A 20,286-nucleotide genomic window follows, 5' to 3' on the forward strand; every position below is an offset into this window, starting at 1 on the left:
TAGAGGAATTCAGAGGAGGAGGGGGTAAGTTGAGGAAGATGTGGTCAGGAGAGGCTTCACTGGTGGGCCTTGACATGGGCTGAAGGCTTGGGTCAGGCAAAGAGAACGGTGTGCATAAGGGTGCAGAGGTTGGAAGGGACTTGATGTGTTCTAGAAACTATAAGGAAACATTAAGGTAATGGGAACTTAGATTGGGTTATGTGATTTTTTGTGTGTGGGAGAGATTGATAAATTCTAACACTGTTCTAAGGATTCATTTCTGTAGAGGGACACCAGGAGCAATCTGGGCCATGGAGGATTTCTGAGCTGTGGAATGACATAAGGACCTGGAAATTCAAGCAGATGAGTCTTTGGTAAACGGAGAGAGTGGGTTGAAGTGAGGAGAGCGATAAGGGTCAGAAGGCCAGCCAGGAAGCTGTTCTGTAACCCATCTCCTCTGGGTCGGGACTAAGTGATAGCCACGGGGATAAAGAAGGGGTAGGTGTAGGTAGTCTTTTGAAGTAGTGCTAAGACACAGGACTTGATGACTGATGGGGGCACAGGGAGACACGTGTGAGGTGAGGTCTTCAATCTTGTATGAATGGCTGTACAAAAATCTGGTCGGAGAGAGAATGGAGAGGAGTAGCAGGCTAGGGGAAGTTTTCATGACAAACAAGAAAGTCGTTGCCCCTCAGAACCAAGAGCAACACTAAGAGCAGCCCTGTTTCCCAGACTGAGAGAGCTTCTTTGGGCTGCAGTTTGAATGCGGGAGCAGTAGGCAGCGTTAGCGTTTCCCCTGTTCGTTCACAGGGCGTTCAGCCGTACTTGGTCTGCTGTAGGCAGCGCCCAGACTTGGCACTTGCTTCTTAGTGGCTACTGTTCAGCTTTACTGCCAGTTCCCCCAGACCCTCTTGAGCGCCAGCTTCTCAGAGGATGGGGTAGTAATTGGGCCATAACCCTGTTTTCCCTGAGGGAGCCTCCGAACTCTGATCAAAGTTGGAGATACTGTCTCCCCCTCCTTCCCTGTGCTCACAAACCACAGACTTCTGCTGTTTCAAATCTCTGTCAAGCCCTCAGCTACCATGGTTAGGCCCTGACGGTGATTGTCTTTGAGACTGCAAAGGAAGAAACGTAGTGAAAGACGAGAGCAGCCTTATAGAGCCCCAAGCACCACAGGATCCTCTGAAAGGTCTCAGATTTTCATGCTGGGAATCACCCTGTCAGGAGCGTTCTGTTCTGTCTCAGGGAGGACGCTGCCATGGGACGATAAGGAAGAGCCCTGGCTTCCCCCAGGCCAGGGCTTTAGCCCAAAGCCTAAATGAAAGCATGATCCCAGCAGGGGGGATAGGGCTAAGGCCCTTCTCCATGTTTGCTTTGTTTCAGTGATTTTTTTTTTTTTTGAGCAGGTTTTTGTTTTGTTTTTCTCCTCCCTGCTTTGTGTCAGACACTATTCTAATACTCTCCCAAGTACTGGCACATTTAATCATCACAGCAGTCCCTTAGGAGGAGGGTACCCTGGTTACCCTATTTTGTAGATGAGGAAACTGAGGCACAGCATGATTGAGCACCTTGCCCAGAGTTGCACACCTAGTACTGTGACTGGGGTTTGAATCCTGGCAGGTTGGTTTTTGGGTCCCTGCTCTTTGTTACCTTGTTTCCTGGTCTCCCATTTGTTAGCTGGGGCCACCATTTGTAAGGCTGGCATCTTCTATTTCCTCTTTTTAGAGGAATTTGTTTTAGGAGTGCCACATGGTATGGGACTAGGTGCTTTTTTGAGTCCTATAGACCTGCTGTGAACACTAGCTGTGTCTCCTTATTCACTGTGTAACTTTGGGCAAGTCATTTAACTTTTTGAGCCCCAGTTTCTAAGTCTGTGTAATGAAGAAAAGACTTCTCTTGAAGATATGAGACAGTTTTTGTAAAGTGCCTAGAATTTAGTGGCTGTGGGGTTTTGGACCCATAGGATTACAAACCCCAGCCACAGTACTAGGTGTGCAACTCTGGGCAAGGTGCTTAACCATGCTGTGCTTCAGTTTCCTCATCTGTAAAATAGGGCAACAACTGTACCCCCCCTCATAAGGGTTTGTTGTGTAGAGAGGGGGAGAGATCTATCAATGACACAAAGCTAAAAAGAAAAATCTCTTTCATGGATTTCAGAAGTCCTACAACAGCAACACAGGGAGTAAGCTAGAACTATATGGGAAAATTTCGGTTAAAAGTAAGGCCTAATTGGGACTTTTTAGGTGTTGGGTCTCGTAACTAAAAGTAATGATTATATACCTGAAAGGAATGTAACATTGGGTGGCATCTCTACTCCAATTAAGAAAACTTTTTGGGGTGCCTTGGTGGCTCAGTCTGTTGTGTCCTACTCTTGATTTCAGCTCAGGTCATGATCTCAGGGTCGTGAGATCAAGCCCCTCATTGGGCTCCATGCTCATTGTGAAGCCTGCTTAAGATTCTCTCTCTTTCTCTCCCTCTGTGCCCACCCCCACTGCATGCGTGCACTCTCTCTCTCAAAAAACAAAACTTTTTAAAATAACTGAAAATAATGGTTAACCAGTATAATCTTTACAATAAAGAGAGAGGTAAGATATTTCAAAAGAATAAAGAAACGTGAAGAAAAAATGTTAAGCAAACTGGCAAATGGCTAAATACTCCAATGACAATGGTAAATAACAAAACTGCCCACTAGAATAGATATCTGGATGGTTACTCTTTTCTCATTACTTTTTGGGGGAGAATTTAGCAAGGGGGTGGTAGGTGCATCTCTCCAGGGCTGTGTTTGGAAGGTCAACAACCTAAGTAGGTAAAGCACAGGAAAGGAATGGAGAGAGAGGAGTTCCTGTGGGAAGGAAGGCAAGTGGATGGTTCCGGGGGCAGTGCAAGCTCAGGTTGCAGAGCCCAGCAAAACAGAGTTCAGACTCCAGCCCTGCCACACACTGTCTGGGTGACGCGGGCAGGCTGTTGAATTCTTCTAAATCCCAGGTTCCTGTTGTAAAATAGGGATGCTGACGTTTACTGCACAGAATTGCGTTAGGGTTGATGGAGATGACCTGTGGCGGGCTCTCATTGTCTCTCCCCCTTCTTTTGGCCTCCCTCCCTGTTCTTCTACTTGTCTCTAATGCAGCCAGTTTCTCTGCCTTTGCACAATTTCCTGTCATGGAAATTAACAGCAATTTTGCAAACATAGGAATGTTATGTCTCCTTAAGTATCATTTCTTTCATTCCCATGGTGGCGACCACAGATGTAACCAAATCCCTTTTCTACTTGGTAAGCTACCCATCAGAAGTGACCCTTCTTCCTTATTACTTTGGTCTAGGGGAGGATTTTTGCTTATCTCAAATAAAGGCTTTGGACCTTCATGCTTTCTTAGCTTTGAGATTTCTCAGAAATAAGTTTCATTTTTGTAAAGAAGAACTCCTGCCCTCTCCCCTTTGGACTTCTTTTTTTTTTTTTTTTTTTTTGCTTCTAACAAATGGCATTATTTCACAGAGCCACCAAGTCTTAAGAGGTATTTAGATCTTATAAAACCTGGGTGACTTAAAATGGTTGAAGGAGGGAACTGCTGTACCTTTTGTTCCAACCAGTATGGCACGAGGAAGAAGCCTATTTGCTGAGTTCTTTTTCCCTCATTTAGGAAAGTCCCATGTAATAGTCTACGTGCAAGCCTGGGAAAATCCACACTCAGAAGGATGTATGACAGATGACACCTGTTTATGTTGTGGACACTTCCAAAGAGCTAAAGGGTGGGAAAATAGTTGCATAAGAAGCACAAAATAGTAGAAGATTAATAATAAATGTGAATGTCCTTTTCTGTATTCAAAATTTGGTTTTTTTTCCCTGTTGGGTCTCTTTTTCACAATAACATATTTATATGAGTGAATCTGTTGCATTTGTAAGATAGAGACTCTAGGAGAAGCACCTGTCTTCATTTCTGAAATTCCACAATAATAGCTTCTATGCAAAACAGGTAGTGTTGAATGATAAGGTTCAACATCTTACCATTCTCACACTGCCAGATAATGTGCACTCATCTTTTCTCTCCATTTTATATATTACTTTCCAACTGAAGAATCTTTATGCATACCTTTTAGGTCAGAGGTTTGGAACATTGACTGTATTTGAGTCTGTACCCAAGTTTAATGGACATATATTGTAGATACAAGAGAGTATTCCCCTAGAACAATCGATAGCTTCTGGAGAAGGGATGAGGTGTACTGTTTTAGCCTGAGGCATCCAGCAGCCAGTTGGATGACCCTGGGTAGTTCTGACAAAGTTTAAGGTACAGAGAGAGACTAGAGGATCTGACATGGGATTAGGCCTTCATTTGTCGCCTCAGCTCTGCCTGAGTCAGAGTCATTTCTCCTCTTTGACCGTACTTTTTTCATGTATGAGGTAAGGGAGTTGGTTTGGATGCTTTCTTGTGTCCCTTCTAGCTCCAAAGCTTCTGATTCTTAGCATTTTGCTTGTATTAAAGACAAGACAGACACAGATTCATAGGCTATTCTTGTGTGTGCCATTCTTGTCCTTAACCTGGTCATATCGACCAATTAGTGTGTGGTGGTGGTGTTTTTTTCTTAAAGCTTACTGAGAGTTCACACGTTATAAAATTCCCCCACTTAGAGTGTACAGTTCAGTAGTTGATAGTATAGCCACAGACTTGAACCGACATCACCATAGTCTTAACTACAGAACATTTTTATCACCCCCCCAAAAAGAAACCCCCATACGCATTTGAATTCACTCCCCATTTTCCTCCAGTCCCCCCAGGCAACTACTAACCTTTTTGTCTCTATGGATTTACCAATTCTGGACATTTCACACAAATGGAAGATTAAAAACACGAAAGAAGAAACCTGGGGGCGCCTGAGTGGCTCAGTCGGTGAAGCGTCTGCCTTTGGCTCAGGTCATGATCCTGGGGTTCTGCTCAGAGAGGAGTCTGCTTCTCCCTCTCCTTCTGTCCCCCCCCCCACCTTGTGCGCTCTCTCTCTCACATAAATAAAATCTTTAAAGAAGGAAGGAAGGAAAGAAAGGAGGAAGAGAGGAAAGGAAGGAAGGAAGGAAGGAAGGAAGGAAGGAAGGAAGGAAGGAAGGAAATAGAAAAAGAAGAAACCTGACCAGCCTGTTTGAAATAACTAGAAAAGGTGATCCACAGCAGTCTGGATTGTGACTGGAGTCCTAGCTTAATGTTTTCAAGGTTCAGAGCGAGTTATAGTGAGTATCAGTACTTCTTTTTTTTTTTATTGCCAAATAACACTCCGTTGTATGGGATGCCAGATTTTACTTACCCATTCATCAGTTGGTGAAAATTTAGGTTGTGTACATGTGTTGGTTATTATGATTAATGCTCCTCTGAACATTAATGTACAAGCTTTTGTGTGGGCATATGCCTTCATTTCTCTTGCAGTGAGTTGCTGAGTTCTGTGGTAACTCTATTTATCTTTTTCAGGACCCGCCAAATTGTTTTCCAAAACGGCTGCACCGTTTTGCAGTCCCGTCAGTGTTTGAGGGTGCTAGTTTTTTCCCATCCTTGCTAACAGCTGTTATTGTCCATTTTATTTTAGCCATCCTAGTGGGCAAAAGTGATTTTTTATTTGCTTTTCCTTCATGACTAAGGATACTGAGCAATTTTTCATGTGCTCATTAGCCATTTGAATATCCTGTTTGGAGAGCTATCTTTTCAAATCCTTTAGCCACATTTGAATTGGTTATTTTTATTTTTATTGTTAAGTTAAAAGAGTGAGTCCTTTTTGAAAGTTTTGTTTGGCACTGTGGACTTTAAATTTGTGTCACTGGTCATTCCAGCACTACTCTGGTAGACTAAATGTAACTGGTTAAATGGATTTTTTTGAAGTCAGCTATTAGAAATGGAAGCTTGAAAAGATTTTATTTTTTTTTAAAGATTTTTTATTTATTTATTCGACAGAGATAGAGACAGCCAGCGAGAGAGGGAACACAAGCAGGGGGAGTGGGAGAGGAAGAAGCAGGCTCATAGCGGAGGAGCCTGATGTGGGGCTAGATCCCACAACGCCGGGATCACGCCCTGAGCCGAAGGCAGACACTTAACCGCTGTACCACCCAGGCGCCCCTCTTGAAAAGATTTTAAATGCAGGGTAGCAGAGGGGTCATGCATAGAGTGATGGGAAGAAGGTTGTTTTGGCTTTATACATGGAAGAACCGTAAGTTTTCTGGAAGCAACTGCTCTTCCTTCAAGCATGTGACTTCCTTTTTTTTTTTTTTTTTTTAATTTATTTATTTGACAGAGACACAGCCAGCAAGAGAGGGAACACAAGCAGGGGGAGTGGGAGAGGAAGAAGCAGGCTCCCAGCGGAGCAGGGAACCCGATGTGGGGCTCCATCCCAGGATCCTGGGATCACGCCTGGGCCGAAGGCAGATGCTTAACAACTGAGCCACCCAGGCACCCCGCGTGACTTCCTTTGATATTGTACCAATGCCTGGTTTCTTCCCACCCTTTTGTGGCTTTGACTGACATCTTCCAAAAGAGTTTTCAGGGCTAGTGCCTTTGAAAAATATTAATGAATGAGATGGAAATTAATGCAATCAAGCATTATTTTCATTTGAGGATATTTTAAGTTTAAAAAAATATGGCAGTCAATAGCTGATATTTTATGGGTGTTATTCCAGAAATTGTGGTTCTAGACTACTATACTATGGTATTTGGAGGAATGAGCTGGAAAAGGGAGAAGAATTGAAGAACCAACCAAATAACTGTGTATGTTGCAAAGTTAAAAGCTTTGTTTTTTCTTTTACTCTCCTTACAAGTTGAAGCATTTTCAAGAGAGTTGATGAGGAAGGAAGCCCTCATCTTAGTTCCCAGGATACTTACAACGCTGGGTGAAATGGGGTTTTTATTCACTGAAGTCTTTGGGGCTTCCCTTGAGCTTGGTTAGCTTTAAATTATTTTGGCCGTATTCAAGGACTCGGTCTAGTTTTTGTTATTTTCTCATTTGCATGTGCATATAGCTCAGGGGTTTCCCTATATCCCCTCCCCCGGGACTTAACGCAAGGGAAAAAAAATCCTTGCAATTTTGCCTTTTAGTAAGTGTTGGAAACTGGGCTTCATGACAAGTTGGCTCCGAACCAAGCTTCCCTTGCTCTTACACATGTGAAACCTGTTTCTTTTGGCTAAGGCATTTAAAGGGGGGAAAAAGTGTCTACATCTCAGTTAAAACAATCTTGTCTTACTCCTCTCTTTCCCTTACCCCACTTCTCTTAACCTTGTTCCCTCTTCTTCCTTCTCATTTTATTTGATAAGACCTTTGTGAATCACTTTTTCCAGTTATTTCAAATACCATGCTACTCAGGTTTCTTCTCTCGCCTGTTTTTATCTCCCTTAGAGCAGTGGCCACGTGAGGCAATTTGCATTCACTCTGATAGAAGAAAATCTTTTTGTCCTTTCGACATGCTTAGGAGATCTGACGCTGTTTTCATGCTTCTCTGCATGGGGATGGACTGGTTTACATTTTTTAATGGCCATCTTCCGAATCAGAAGTGGGTCTACCTAGTGTTTGCATTAAAAACTGCCAAGATTCAGGGCGCCTGGGTGGCTCAGTTGGTTAGGCGTCTGCCTTCGGCTCGGGTCATGATCCTGGGGTCCTTGGATCGAGCCCCACAGCATCAGGCTCCCTGCTCAGCGGGGAGCCTGCTTCTCCCTCTCCCTCTGCTGCTCCCCCTGCTTGTGCTCTTCTGCTCTCTGTCAAACAAAACAAAACAAAACAAAACAAAACTGCCAAGATTCAACGTGGGCCTGGGACTTTCTGACATTGTTGGACTCTATTGTTTGTATTTGAGTTTGTGAAAGGGAACTGCTTCCAACAATAAGTTGGGCTCCTCATTCCTGAGGTTTTTGATGTCTCCTTTGTTTAAATCCTGGAGGCATAAAACACTTTAAATGAATATATGTTGTTAAAAGCTCCACTGGGTAAAACATACCAACATTTTAATATTAAAAGTGTCAGTGATACTTCCTATATCTCTCTGGCCACCAGCTGTGTAAGGAGAACCTTGAAAGAAGAAAGGTGCAAGTTACTTATTTAAAATAAGTACCTCCCCCATGAAGTGGTGATGGGGTTGGCCTGTCCCCAGCGCCTGGAAAGGGGACTTTGGGAGCTTGTTTTAGAGTGTTCAGCAACCCCGACTCTGTAGTGTGCTTCGGGGAAGTACACACCATAGGGACAGAGGCAGGTGAGGAAAGCATTGAAGGGGAAGAGGCTGTGCATATTTGGAGAAAGGCTACATTTTGCAGAATCAATGGGGATCTGAAGCAGTGAAGAGGAAAATAAGAATGGGAAGTGTACGTTGTGGCTGGACCATACGAGTCCTCAATCCTTCACCAAGTCATTTTGACCTCATTTTGAAGGCTGAGGGTGCCGCTGAAAGTTTTGGAGTATCTTAGTAATGATTAGACTCTGACTTAAGGAAAATTAACCTGGCAACATCTTTACAGTTTTCATGGGTGGAAACTAAATTAAGACGAGGTGCTAGGGCCTAAACTAAGTCAGTTGTCTCAAAGCGTCTCCTGTTCTAGAACTTGGTCCAATATGTATCATGGACACTTTCCTTTGTCATTGAATTTTCTTTTCTTTTCTTTCTTTTTTTTTTTTTTTTTAAGATTTTACTTATTTGTTTGAGAGAGAAAGAGTGACCAGCTGAGCGAGGGGAGGGTCCGAGGGAGAGGGAGAAGGACAGGGAGCTCAACCCTGGGATCATGACCTGAGCCGAAGGCAGATGCTTAACCAACTGACCCACCCATACGCCTCAGTCATTGAATTTTCTAACACATCATTGTTTTAAATGGTGGTTTTACATCCTCCTCTCCGACCCCAACCTATGCCTCCCTCTGTAGTGACCTCTTGTCTGCTTACAGCACCTATTGACCTCCTGTTCTTTTCTCTTTCCCTCCAGCTAAGCTAGGAAAGCTCTGATGTCACTTATTCATAATTAAATAAAATGTAGTTGCAGCAAATGCATTACTTCTCAAGCATATTTTTTAAAGCATATTTTAAGCCGTTTATTTCTAATTGCAGTTTAATAGGCTTTTTTTTTTTTTTTCCTCAGAAGAATTTCAGGCATCATGCAGATTGGGAACAATCCTTTTAGGCCTATTCAGCTGGCCCTAAAAAAAAAAAAAAAAAAAAATCAATCTCATTTAGGCTTTTTTGGAATTAGGGGGCAGGGCAGGTCTCCAGTATCTTCCCCAAAAAGAGCTTTCCTCTCCCTTGGGGAGTAGAATGAAATTGCTGTATGGAAAAAGGCCTGTGTCATTCTCCTTGCCCTGACACAAATCATTCTGTTCTTCATGTACACAGACATCTGCCCCTCAGTGGACAAATGCTTGTCACATGCCTTCGTGGCTGTGGTCTATGCTATGCCCGTAACATACTCATTCTTCTCTCTCTCCCCGCAGAAGTGTGTTTTTGTCACATTTGAATTTTTATTTTTTACTTAGTTTTGTTTCCTGAGTCCTGGGATAGATACCTTAATGATTTTTACATTGTTGTTGGTTTTTGGTTTTCCCCCTCTGAGTTTGGAAGAGTCTGACAAACAATTGTGCCTGTGAAACGCATCTCATAAATAGCTACAATGTTAGAGTATAACTGGTTGTCCTGAGAATTACGATTTTTTTGTTTTAAAAACATTTGACTGTAGATTATATAAGGGCTTAGAGCACTGCTTTTAGGTTCTTTGGAGGCGACTTTTCTGAGGTGTAGAGGAGCCAATTAAAGAATACCTATCTTGGGGTGCCTGGGTGGCTCAGTCAGTTAAGCGTCTGACTCTCGGTTTCGGCTCAGGTCATGATCTCAGGGTCGTGAGATCCAGCCCTGCGAGACTGCTTAAGATTCTCTCTCTCTCTCCCTCTCTGCCAAACCACTAGAGCGTGCATACACACTCTCTCTCTGAAAAACAATTACCTGTCTTCAGTAGTTTCTGCAACAATTGAAAAGAGACAGAAATACACACAGAGTCAGACAGATGTAGATAGAAATACCACTTCTATTACCAATAAAGGTGATTGACAACTGTGGCCTTGATCTGTGGCCAGATGAGCTCACTTTAGCATCTGAAGTGTACAGGCTTACAGACTAATGACTAGCAAACTGTCATAGGAGCCGTTCCCTGAAGGGCAGGCTCTTTACACTTCTTGGGATGGGACAGATAAGAAAGCATGCCTCCTGCAGCTGGGAATGGAAGTCTCTTTGACAGCTTCACTGGAGTGAGTTCACAAGTCTTCTCAACAAACTCACTTAATTTGATCCTGTATGTTTCATCAGATTTGTGGAATTGGCCTGCAGATCTTGTTGATTCAGGGGACATCTAGGTTGTAATACTGCATTTGATACATACTGTTATCACAAATTAGTCCAGTTTGCCTTAGCAATATTATGATAGGCACTGGGGTGAAGTAAGCATTTAGTTGCCTTCTGCTACTTGCTTTCAAGCAATCAGAAATAAAAAGAATATGCTAAGGGCAATAAAAGCTTTGCATTTATTCATAGTATTTGTTAATAGCTTCCTCATTCTGCTTTGAAGAAATATCTGCAAAGTATATGACGGTACAAAAGTCAAGCACAGCAAGCTTGAAGAGTCAGGGTATTTTCTGTTTCTGTGGCCTTTTCATGTCTTGCTCATCTAAGAAATGTGACTGCCGCTCCCAGCTCTTGTGGGCCGTGGCTGAGGCCACTTGAGCAGGCTTTGGAGGAGGTGCTGTGGTGTAAGCATATGAGTTTTGGTCAGCTTGATCCTGGGTAGACGGCCACTAATGCTCTCATTTCCAGATTTGACTTCGCAGGGACTATTCATTTATCTTTTGAGCCAAGAATAGTCCTAAGATAAGCAGTTCTGTGGATTAAGAACGGAGTGTATTTTGCACCGTCTGATGAGCACTTTGTGTCTCTAAAGTTGAGATTCCACAAAGGGAGCTCTGGAAAACAACTGCCCATAAATTTGGAAGATAATGAAAAGATTAATTATACATTCCTTATCTCACTGAGCACCCTGAGTTGACCGATATAGTTCACTGACCTGAAGATGGATCCAAGAAGCCTGGAATGTGCTGTTTCACATTGTTTTTCTTGAGAAATGTATTTAATCAATGTGCAGAGCACTGGGGGCAATACACTTGGTATGACCTTTATGCTCGAGGCACCGACGGGAGTCTGTATGTGACACACACAGTGAGGAAGAGAATTTGGAGGAAAAATGGAAATGAGAGATGATTTAATTTGTATCAGTCTGTATAACTGAGAAATACCTTTTTCTGATGATTCTCAGTAGATCCAATCTATACATTGGATATAAAATTGAACGAAGATTAGGAGTGCCATTGATCCTAACTTTTCTAAAACAATATAATTTTAAAATTATTAAAATAATACATCTTCATGATGGGAAAAGTTAGTGTAAAAATGTATAGTGTCCCTTCCTCCCTTCAATTTCTTCAGCAGTTCTATGTATGTATATATTTTTTAGATTTTTTTCCCTATGCTTTTACAAATGTATTCCATTTTTGTTTTGATAATGCAACCTGGGTTTTTTCGCTTAATACATTATTGACATTCGTTAATTGAAGTTGTGTTTTTTTTTTTTTAATCACCAATGAGTGCTGAGTCAACAAAGGTTTTATATCTAATGAAAGGAACATATGATTTTTCTTCTTTAATATGGTAATGGGTACATCCAGTGTTCGGACGTTCAACACTCCTGACATTTCTGGTATAACTTTAGTCAGTCCTTAAAATTGACAGCTGCTCTTTATTTAATGACATTTCAGAGATGTCACCAAGCAGCAGTGTATGACCTGGGCTCGGAAACCTGAGAGGGGTGTAGTCTGACTTGTGCTGGGGATAGAACTGAGCACACACTGTGGGAGATGGGGAATTGAATTGAGCCGCTGTTCTCAGTGTAGTTGGTGGTGGTTAGAAGTGATACCTTATTAAAAAGAAAAAAGGAAAGGAAAGGAGTGATGCCTTATTAGGGGTTAATAATATAATTAATCTGCAAAGTATTGGCTTCTAAGTAACATTGTCCTAGTTGTAACCTTGAGGAATTTGCATACAGAGAGGTTTTAGCACTATGACTGCTTTCAATTTTTGGAGTTTATTATGTCTCATTTTCTTTCAGAGTCCTTTGGGGATGTCTTAGTGGTCAGGTGGAATTTGTCATACCATGCTGCAATTAAAATATTTTGGTGTCTTTTGAGTACTAGGTCACACCTTGGTCATCTCATTTCTTTGAGGAATCAGATTCCGAGGGAAAATGTTCCCTACTTTACCAGTGCTCTTTAGAACAACTGATGACTTAGCAGTACATGATAGAGTAATTGGAGATTTGCTGTGAACAGTCATCACAAGTGGCCAGAGCTCAAAGACTCTTGGGTTTTATGGTCTAGATTTGAGGTTAGTAGCTTGAAAGAGATGTGATCTCTTGGCTTCTTGGAGCCAAGACAGTTTAAACATTTAGGTTTCATACTCCCAGTCTAAAGAGTGAGTGAGTGGGTGGGTGATCTCAATAGTTTATTTTATCTTTGTAATATTCGTATTTTGTGTAATTGCATCCACTTCTCTTAGGTTGATCCCTCAGTTGAGAATTGAAGACTGCAGGCTGGGGGTAGAAAGTTAGGATCTTGACTTGTATTGAAATTGTGTCTCCCTTGTTGTCTTATGGCTCTTTTCATTCTGATGCTGATTTTTGTCTCCCCAGGTTTTGGACTACTCATTGTACATTGCTATTTCTGGCATTAGTGTTCATTTTTAGGGAGTGTGGGATTTTTTAATAGACTAATCGTTTTAGAGCAACTTTAAGTTTATAGAAAAAACTGCTCAGAAAGTACAGAGTTCCTATATACCCCTTCTTCTCCCTCACCCCCACAGTTTCCCCTATTATAAACGCCCTGTATCCATGGTATTCACATCCTGGCTGTGGTACTCTTGGTATAAATGATGAACCAATATTGATATGTCATCATTAACTAAAGTCTGTTAAGGTTTGCTCTGTGTTGTACAGTTCTGCGGGTTTTGAAAAAGCTTAACGTATATACCCACCATTACGATATCATACAAGATAGTTTCACTGACCTAAAAATAGCCTGTGTTTCATCTATTCATTTCTCCTCCACACCCTCTGAGCCCCAGGCAGCCACTGATTAACTGTCTTTATTTTTTTGCCTCTACTGGAATGTTACGTAAAGTTAACCTTTGAATAACATGGGGGTTAGGGGTGCTTACAGTTGAAAATCTGTATATAATCTTTGTCTCTCCAAAAACTTAACTAATTGCTCACAGTTGACCAAAAGCCTTACTGACAACACAAACATTTGATGAACACATATTTTGTACATTATGTGTACTGTATACTGTATTATTACAATAAAGTAAGCTAGAGAAAATAAAGTGTTAAGAAAATCGTAAGAGAAAATACATTTATATTATTGTACTGTATTTATAAAAATATAAGCGGACCTGCTCAGTTCAAACCCGTATTGTTCAAGGGTCAGCTGTAGTTGGAATCTTACTATATGTAGCCTTTCCAGACTGGCTTCTTTCACTTAGTAATACATATTTGAGTTTCCTCTATGTCTTTTAGGCTTGATAGCTCATTTCCTTTTATCACAGAATAATATTCCATTGTCTGGATGTAGCACAGCTTATCCATTCACCCACTGAAGGACATCTTGGTTGCTTCCAAGTTTTGGCAATTATGAATAAAGCTGGTATAAACACTCATGAGCAGGTTTTTGTATGGACATACATTTTCAGCTCATTTGAGTACTTCAAGTGCAATTACTAGATCATATGGTAAGACTATATTTAGTTTCGTAATAAATTGCCAAATTTATCTTTCAAAGTGGTTGTATCACTTTGCATTCCCACTGGCAATGAATAAGAATTTTGTTACTGCATGTCCTCACCAACATTTGGTGTTTTGTTTCCGATTTTAGCCATTCCAATAGGTATGTAGTGCTGTTTAATTGTAGTTTAATTTGCAATTCCCTAATTCCCTAACTCAGCATGTGATGTTGAGTATCTTCATATGCTTCTTTACCATCTGTATATCTTCTTTGGTAAGGTGTCTGTTCAGATCTTTTGTCCATTTTTAAGTTGCATTGTTTGTTTTCTTATCGTAGAGTTTTAAGAGTTACTTGTATGTTTTAGATACATGTCCTTTATCAGATACGTGTTTTGCAAAGATTTTCTTCCAGTCTGTGGCTTGTCTTTTCATTCTTTTAACAGCGTTTTTCACAGAGCAGAAGTTTTCTATTTCAATGAAGTCCAACTTACCAATGTTTTCCTTCATGGATCATGCTTTCGGTGTTGTATCCATAGAGTCGTTGCTGAGCTGAAGCTTATCTATATTTTCTCCTGTTATCTTTTTTTTTTTTAACTTTTCAAGATTTTATTTATTTATTTGACAAAGATAGAGACAGCCAGCCAGAGAGGGAACACAGCAGGGGGAGTGGGAGAGGAAGAAGCAGGCTCATAGCGGAGGAGCCTGATGTGGGGCTCGATCCCGGAATGCCAGGATCACGCCCTGAGCCGAAGGCAGGAGCTTAACCGCTGTGCCACCCAGGCGCCCCTCTCCTGTTATCTTCTAGAAGTTTTATAGTTTTGCATTTTACATTTAGGTCTACAATCCATTTTAAGTTAATTTTATTTTTAAGATTTTATTTATTTATTTATTTATTTGAGAGAGAGAGCGAGAGAGAGCGAGAGCACAAGCGGGGGTGGTTGGGAGGGGCAGAGGGAGAAGGAGAAGCAGGCTCCCTGCTCAGCACACAGGCCTCCATCCCAGGACTCCGAGGTCATCCAGGACTCTGGGACCATGATCCAAGCTGAAGGCAGATGCTTAACCGACTGAGCCACCCAGGTGCCCCTAAATTAATTTTTATGAGATATAAGGTCTATGTCTAGATTCATTTTTTGCACGTGGATGTCTAGTTGTTGCAGCACCATTTGTTTTAAAGGCTGTCCTTTCTCCATTGAATTACCTTTGTTCCTTTGTCAAAGATTCATACATTTGTGTGGGATTATTTTTAGGCTCTTTGTCTGTTGATCTTTTGTCTTCTTTTTTTTTCTTTTTGCTAATACCACACCATCTTTTTTTTTTTTTTTTAAAGATTTTATTTATTTATTTGACAGAGATAGAAACAGCCAGCGAGAGAGGGAACACAAGCAGGGGGAGTGGGAGAGGAAGAAGCAGGCTCATAGTGGAGGAGCCTGATGTGGGCCTCGATCCCATAACGCTGGGATCACGCCCTGAGCCGAAGGCAGACGCCTAACCACTGTGCCACCCAGGCGCCCCAATACCACACCATCTTGATAACTGCAGTTTTAGTAAGTCCTGAAGTTGGATACTGTCAGTCCTTTCTCCGTCAACGTTGTGTTAGCTATTCTGGGTCTTTTGCCTTTCCATATGAACCTTAGAATCAGTTTGCTGATATCCACAAAATAACTTCCTGAAATTTTGATTGGGATTGTGTTGAATCTATAGGTCAGCTTGGTGAGAATTGATCTTAATAATATTAAATCTTCCTATTCATGAACATGGAATGCCTCTCTATTTAGGTCTCTGATTTCTTTTATCATAGTTTTGTAGTTTTCATCATATAGATCTTGTTCATATTTTGTTAGATTCGTACTAAAGTATTTCATTTTGAGGTGCTAATTAATGTAAATGGTGTTACATTTTTAATGTCAAACTTCAATTGTTCATTACTGGTATCTGGGAAAGCAATTGACTTGAGTTTTAGGAGGATTTTTTTGTTGATTCTTCAGGACTTTGTACGTTATCTATTTTATTTCTTCCTTCCCAGTCTGAATATTTGAAAAAAAATTTTTAAGTAATCTCTATCCCCAACATGGGGCTCAAACTCATGACCCTGAGGTCAAGAGTTGCACATTCCTCTGACTGAGCCAGCCTGGTGCTCCCCAATCTGAATACTTTTATTTCCTTTTTTTTTTTTTTAAGTAGGCTCCACACACAGCATGGAGCCCAACACAGAGCTTGAACTCAAGACCCTGCGATCAAGACCTGAGCTAAGATCAAGAGTCGAATGCTTAACCAACTGAGCCACCCAGGCGCCCCTTTATTTCCTTTTCTTACTGCATTAACTAGGATTTCCAGTATGACATTGAGTAGGTGTGGTGAGGGGGAGACATCTTTGTCTTGTTCTTGATCTTAGGGGGAAAGCATCTAGTTTCTCATCATTAAGTATGATGTTAACTATAGGTATATTTATTCTTTATCAAATTTAGGAAGCTCCTCTTCATTCCTAGTTTTCTGAGAATTTTTATCATGAGTGGGTGTTGGATTTCTGTCCAGTGCTTTTTCTGCCTATCTTGATATGATCATATGATTTTTCTTCTTTAGCCTGTTGACATGATAGACTACATTAGTTGATTTTCAAATGTTGAACCAGTCTTGTATACCTGGAATAAATCCCACTCAGTCATGGTGTATAATTATTTTCATGTATTTTTATATTTGATTTGCTAGTCTTTTTTCAAATATTTTTGCGTTTGTGCCATGAGAGATTGTGGTGTATAATTTTCCTTTCCTGTAATATCTTTTTCTGGTTTTGGTATTAAGGTAGTACTGGCCTCCCAGAATGAGTTAGGAGGTGTTCCCTTTGCTTCTCTTTTCTGGAAGAGATCGCAGAGAATTAGTATCATTTCTTCTTTAAATGTTTGGTAGAATTCATCAGTGAAACCATCTGGGCGTGGTGCCTTGTGTTTTATAAAGTTATTAAGTTTTGTGTCAGTTTCTTTAATAGATACAAGCCCATTCAGGGGATCTATTTCTTCTTGTGTGAATTTTGATAAGAATTGGTCTATTTCTTTTTTTTTAAAGATTTATTTATTTATTTATTGGAGAGAGAGAGAGAGAGTGCGAGTTTGCAAGCACGGGGGAGGGGCAGCAGGAGAGGGAGAAGATCTCAAGCAGACTCCTTGATGAGCACAGAGCCCTACACGGGGCTGGATTCCAGGATCCTGAGCATGACCTGAGCTGAAATCAAGAGTCAGACACTTAACTGACTGAACCTCGCAGGCGCCCCAAGAATTCGTCTATGTCATGTCCGTTATCAAGTTTGTGGGTATAGAGTTGTTCATAATCTTTTATTATCCTATTAAAGTCCATGGGATCAGTAGTAATGACTCCTCTTTCATTTTTGATGTTAGTAATTATGTCTTCTCTTTTTTTTCTTGGTTAGCCTGGCTAGACATTTATCAATTATATCGATCTTTCCAAAGAACCAGCTGGGAGGGTGGGATTTTTAGTTCATATTACTGTTAAGAGCCATAATAAGTCTTGACTTTGAGTCAGTCTCTACATTTTTGCCAGTAATTGCTGTATATGTGTGTGCACAAGGGCATAAGTATTAGGATCTAATACAGAGATACCATTAGAACTTTTTAGGAGTCCATAGACTTTCATTAATAAGACTAAGGCTTTCATTATTAACAGAATGGTGGGTTAGAGAGAACAACTTTGCTTGCTGGCTCCCTATGCTAGCTATATGTCGTTGGGCAAGTGGCTTCACCTCTCTTTAGTTTTATGTACTATTCACCTCTCTGAGCACGTTAAAATTTGTAAAATGCAAGTTCTTATTTTACTGTTTAGAATGAAAAATAGAGCTAATACAAGGTTTCTAGTGTGGTACATAGTAGACTCTATTGCAGCTATGGTACTTCTAAAAGACAACATCTTTTAGACTCATTAAAGAATCTCTGGGTTTCTTCATACTCTAGGCCTTTAGGAGATGATAGGGCCATCCTCTTATTCATTGATACATGAAGCTGTATTTCTTCCCATACATAGTTTTTGGTTGTTGTAAATGGCTGCCTCTTGACTTGTACATTTAAAATTTGAGAAGGAAAAAGCTGTTTGTGGGGCGCCTGGGTGGCTCAGTTGTTAAGCGTCCTCCTTTGGCTCAGGGCATGATCCTGGGGTCCTGGGATCGAGCCCCATTTCGGACTCCTCTGCTGAGAGCCTGCTTCTTCCTCTCCCACTCCCCCTGCTTGTGTTCCTTCTCTCTCTGGCTGTCTCTCTCTCTCTCAAATAAATAAATAAAATCTTAAAAAAAAAAAGAAAGAAAAAGCCCTCCAGTTTGGGAAACTATTTTCTAGCTTTCATGCTCAAGTCTCTTATTTCTGATTTGGTAGATACTACACACAGCATGGGGTTGCTTTTTCAGTCAGGTGTTTTGCCAAGGTTCTTAGTCATCCAGAGTGAGTGCTGATTTTTGGCCAGACTCCAAAGACAGGGTAGTAGGTGCTTTTTGGGAAAGCTAGGAAAGGAATTGGGCAGACAGCACAGATTTGGAAGGCTGATTAAATGCAGATCTCAGTAGAGTTCCTGAGACAGGCTCCAGGATTAAAATAGATCGAAACATAGTACAAATAGAGACAGAAAAGTGAGAAAACCTGGACTTAGTTAAAGCCAAGAGTTTTGTTATTGTTGTTTTGTTTTTAATTTTCCAAAGTAATGTGCCTTGTTCAGCTGTTTTCACTAACAGAAGTTGCAACTAGGTGGCTACAGGGCTTACCAAATTATGGAGAAATGACTTTAAAAATTAGTTTAGGGGCGCCTGGGTGGCACAGCGGTTAAGCGTCTGCCTTCGGCTCAGGGCGTGATCCTGGCGTTATGGGATCGAGCCCCACATCAGGCTCCTCTGCTATGAGCCTGCTTCTTCCTCTCCCACTCCCCCTGCTTGTGTTCCCTCTCTCGCTGGCTGTCACTATCTCTGTCAAATAAATAAATAAAATCTTTAAAAAAATAAAATAAATAAAAATTAGTTTAAACAGAAAAGCTTAACACAGCAAAATTCAATCTGTATAACCTGTAAGTATGTATTTTCAGAAATAATTGCCCTGTTTTCTTTAAGAATAGAATGTAATTTTTAGACAGAAAACAATCTGCTTGGGGAAATTACCTTGGCTATATAGAAGGAAAGCGGAGAGGAGGTTATTAGTAAAATGATTCTGAGAAGGGGGTACTTACTTGTATCCTGACTCTCTTGGCTCAGGGTAAATGGTGGCACTTGAATAAGAAGTCTTGGCCATGGACCAGCTGCTGGGGGACCCACAGTTAGCCTCAGCCAGGAGATTACTTGCTGCGCATCAGCCCCCCCTCAGAACGCTCTAGCTTCCTCATGGACTTCACCTCACCTCCTTTCCTTGCTCCTGATCTCACAGTACCAGACCATTCCTCACACCAGGATTTACCCGTTAGCAGAATGACTCTGAGCCTTAACAATGAGGGTATTTAGCTGTGTGCTGGACTGAATGTTCAAGCCTCTTGCTAGGTCACCTCCTGAAGAGAAGTAAGGGGAGAAGGGCAGGGAGGGTGATGGAAGGGGAGAACTGAGGACAGGTGTCATATGAGGAAGGAAGGAAGGTTCATCCTGGCAGGTGGTGTGGTAAAAATGTGTCACAGGAAGACAGAAGGCTTCCAGTTCAGTCTGGTTCCACTGTTTACTCGCTGTTTCTTCTCCTCATTGTGGCTCAGTTTTCCCATCTCTAAAGTAAAAGTTTTGGGCAAGATGGTTTTAGGCCCTAAAGATTGAGAGAGGACTAAAACAAGGCCCCTGCCCTTGAGGAGTTCGTATTCTGGTGAAGGAAACAGGCTTGGTGTAAGCAAATAAAGAACACAGAGTATTGTGGTGTTTTAAATAGAAGACTATGAAGAAAAGCCATGGATAAAGTTAATTCAGCTCAGAAAGTGGGATGACATTTCTCTGGGGCTTTGAAGGATGTTTGAGATTTCACAGAGATTAAAATAGGATGAATCAGAATCGCAAGCACAAAGACAGGTGGCACACAGCTGGCGCCCAGGGTGTGTACCGGAGTGTGGAGGGGGATGGAGCCGGAAAGGTGACTGGGGATAGCTTGGGAAGATCCTTATTGCATGGCAGGCTAGGAAGCTTTTCCTGGAGGCAAGAGAGAGCTATCAAAAGCTCTTGGGGAGGAATACCTGATTGTGTATGTATTTTAGAAAGTTAGTAGTGAAACATTGTAAAAAGTGTTTTTTGGTTTTTGTCGATGGAGGGAGACTTCAGGCAGTCGAGATCATTTTGGAGGTTATTTCAGGAGTAAGTCAGCGACTTTGGAAATGTAGAGGAAGGGACAAATTTGTGAACCGTTGATGTGGAATATCTGGGATTTGGTCACCCCCAGTTGACTCACTCACCTCCCCTAACCTCACCATCACTTAAATTAGAGGTACATAACCATTATGGGCAATTCCTACAATGTCTTCTATAATCCACTAGCCTTTGGGGGCGCCTGGGT

At 41.4% G+C, this 20,286-nt stretch overlaps 1 protein-coding gene and 1 long non-coding RNA gene across 6 annotated transcripts in view; one reads left to right on the forward strand and one right to left on the reverse strand.

The window, feature by feature from the left end:
• ANKS1A (ankyrin repeat and sterile alpha motif domain containing 1A) overlaps positions 1-20,286 on the forward strand; it is a 175,551-nt gene that overhangs the window by 35,905 nt on the left and 119,360 nt on the right. The gene's annotated exons all lie outside the window — the stretch shown is intronic.
• On the reverse strand, positions 9,028-19,260 carry LOC148107345 (uncharacterized). The gene is made up of 2 exons (XR_015722636.1): positions 18,998-19,260; positions 9,028-9,116 (listed from the first exon to the last, which is right to left on the reverse strand). It is a non-coding gene; the product is annotated as an uncharacterized LOC148107345 (long non-coding RNA).

The sequence above is a fragment of the Ursus americanus genome, chromosome 32 (genome assembly GCF_024610735.1).
Source record: "Ursus americanus isolate L20-20 chromosome 32, mUrsAme1.1.p, whole genome shotgun sequence".
Taxonomy (NCBI): domain Eukaryota; kingdom Metazoa; phylum Chordata; class Mammalia; order Carnivora; family Ursidae; genus Ursus; species Ursus americanus.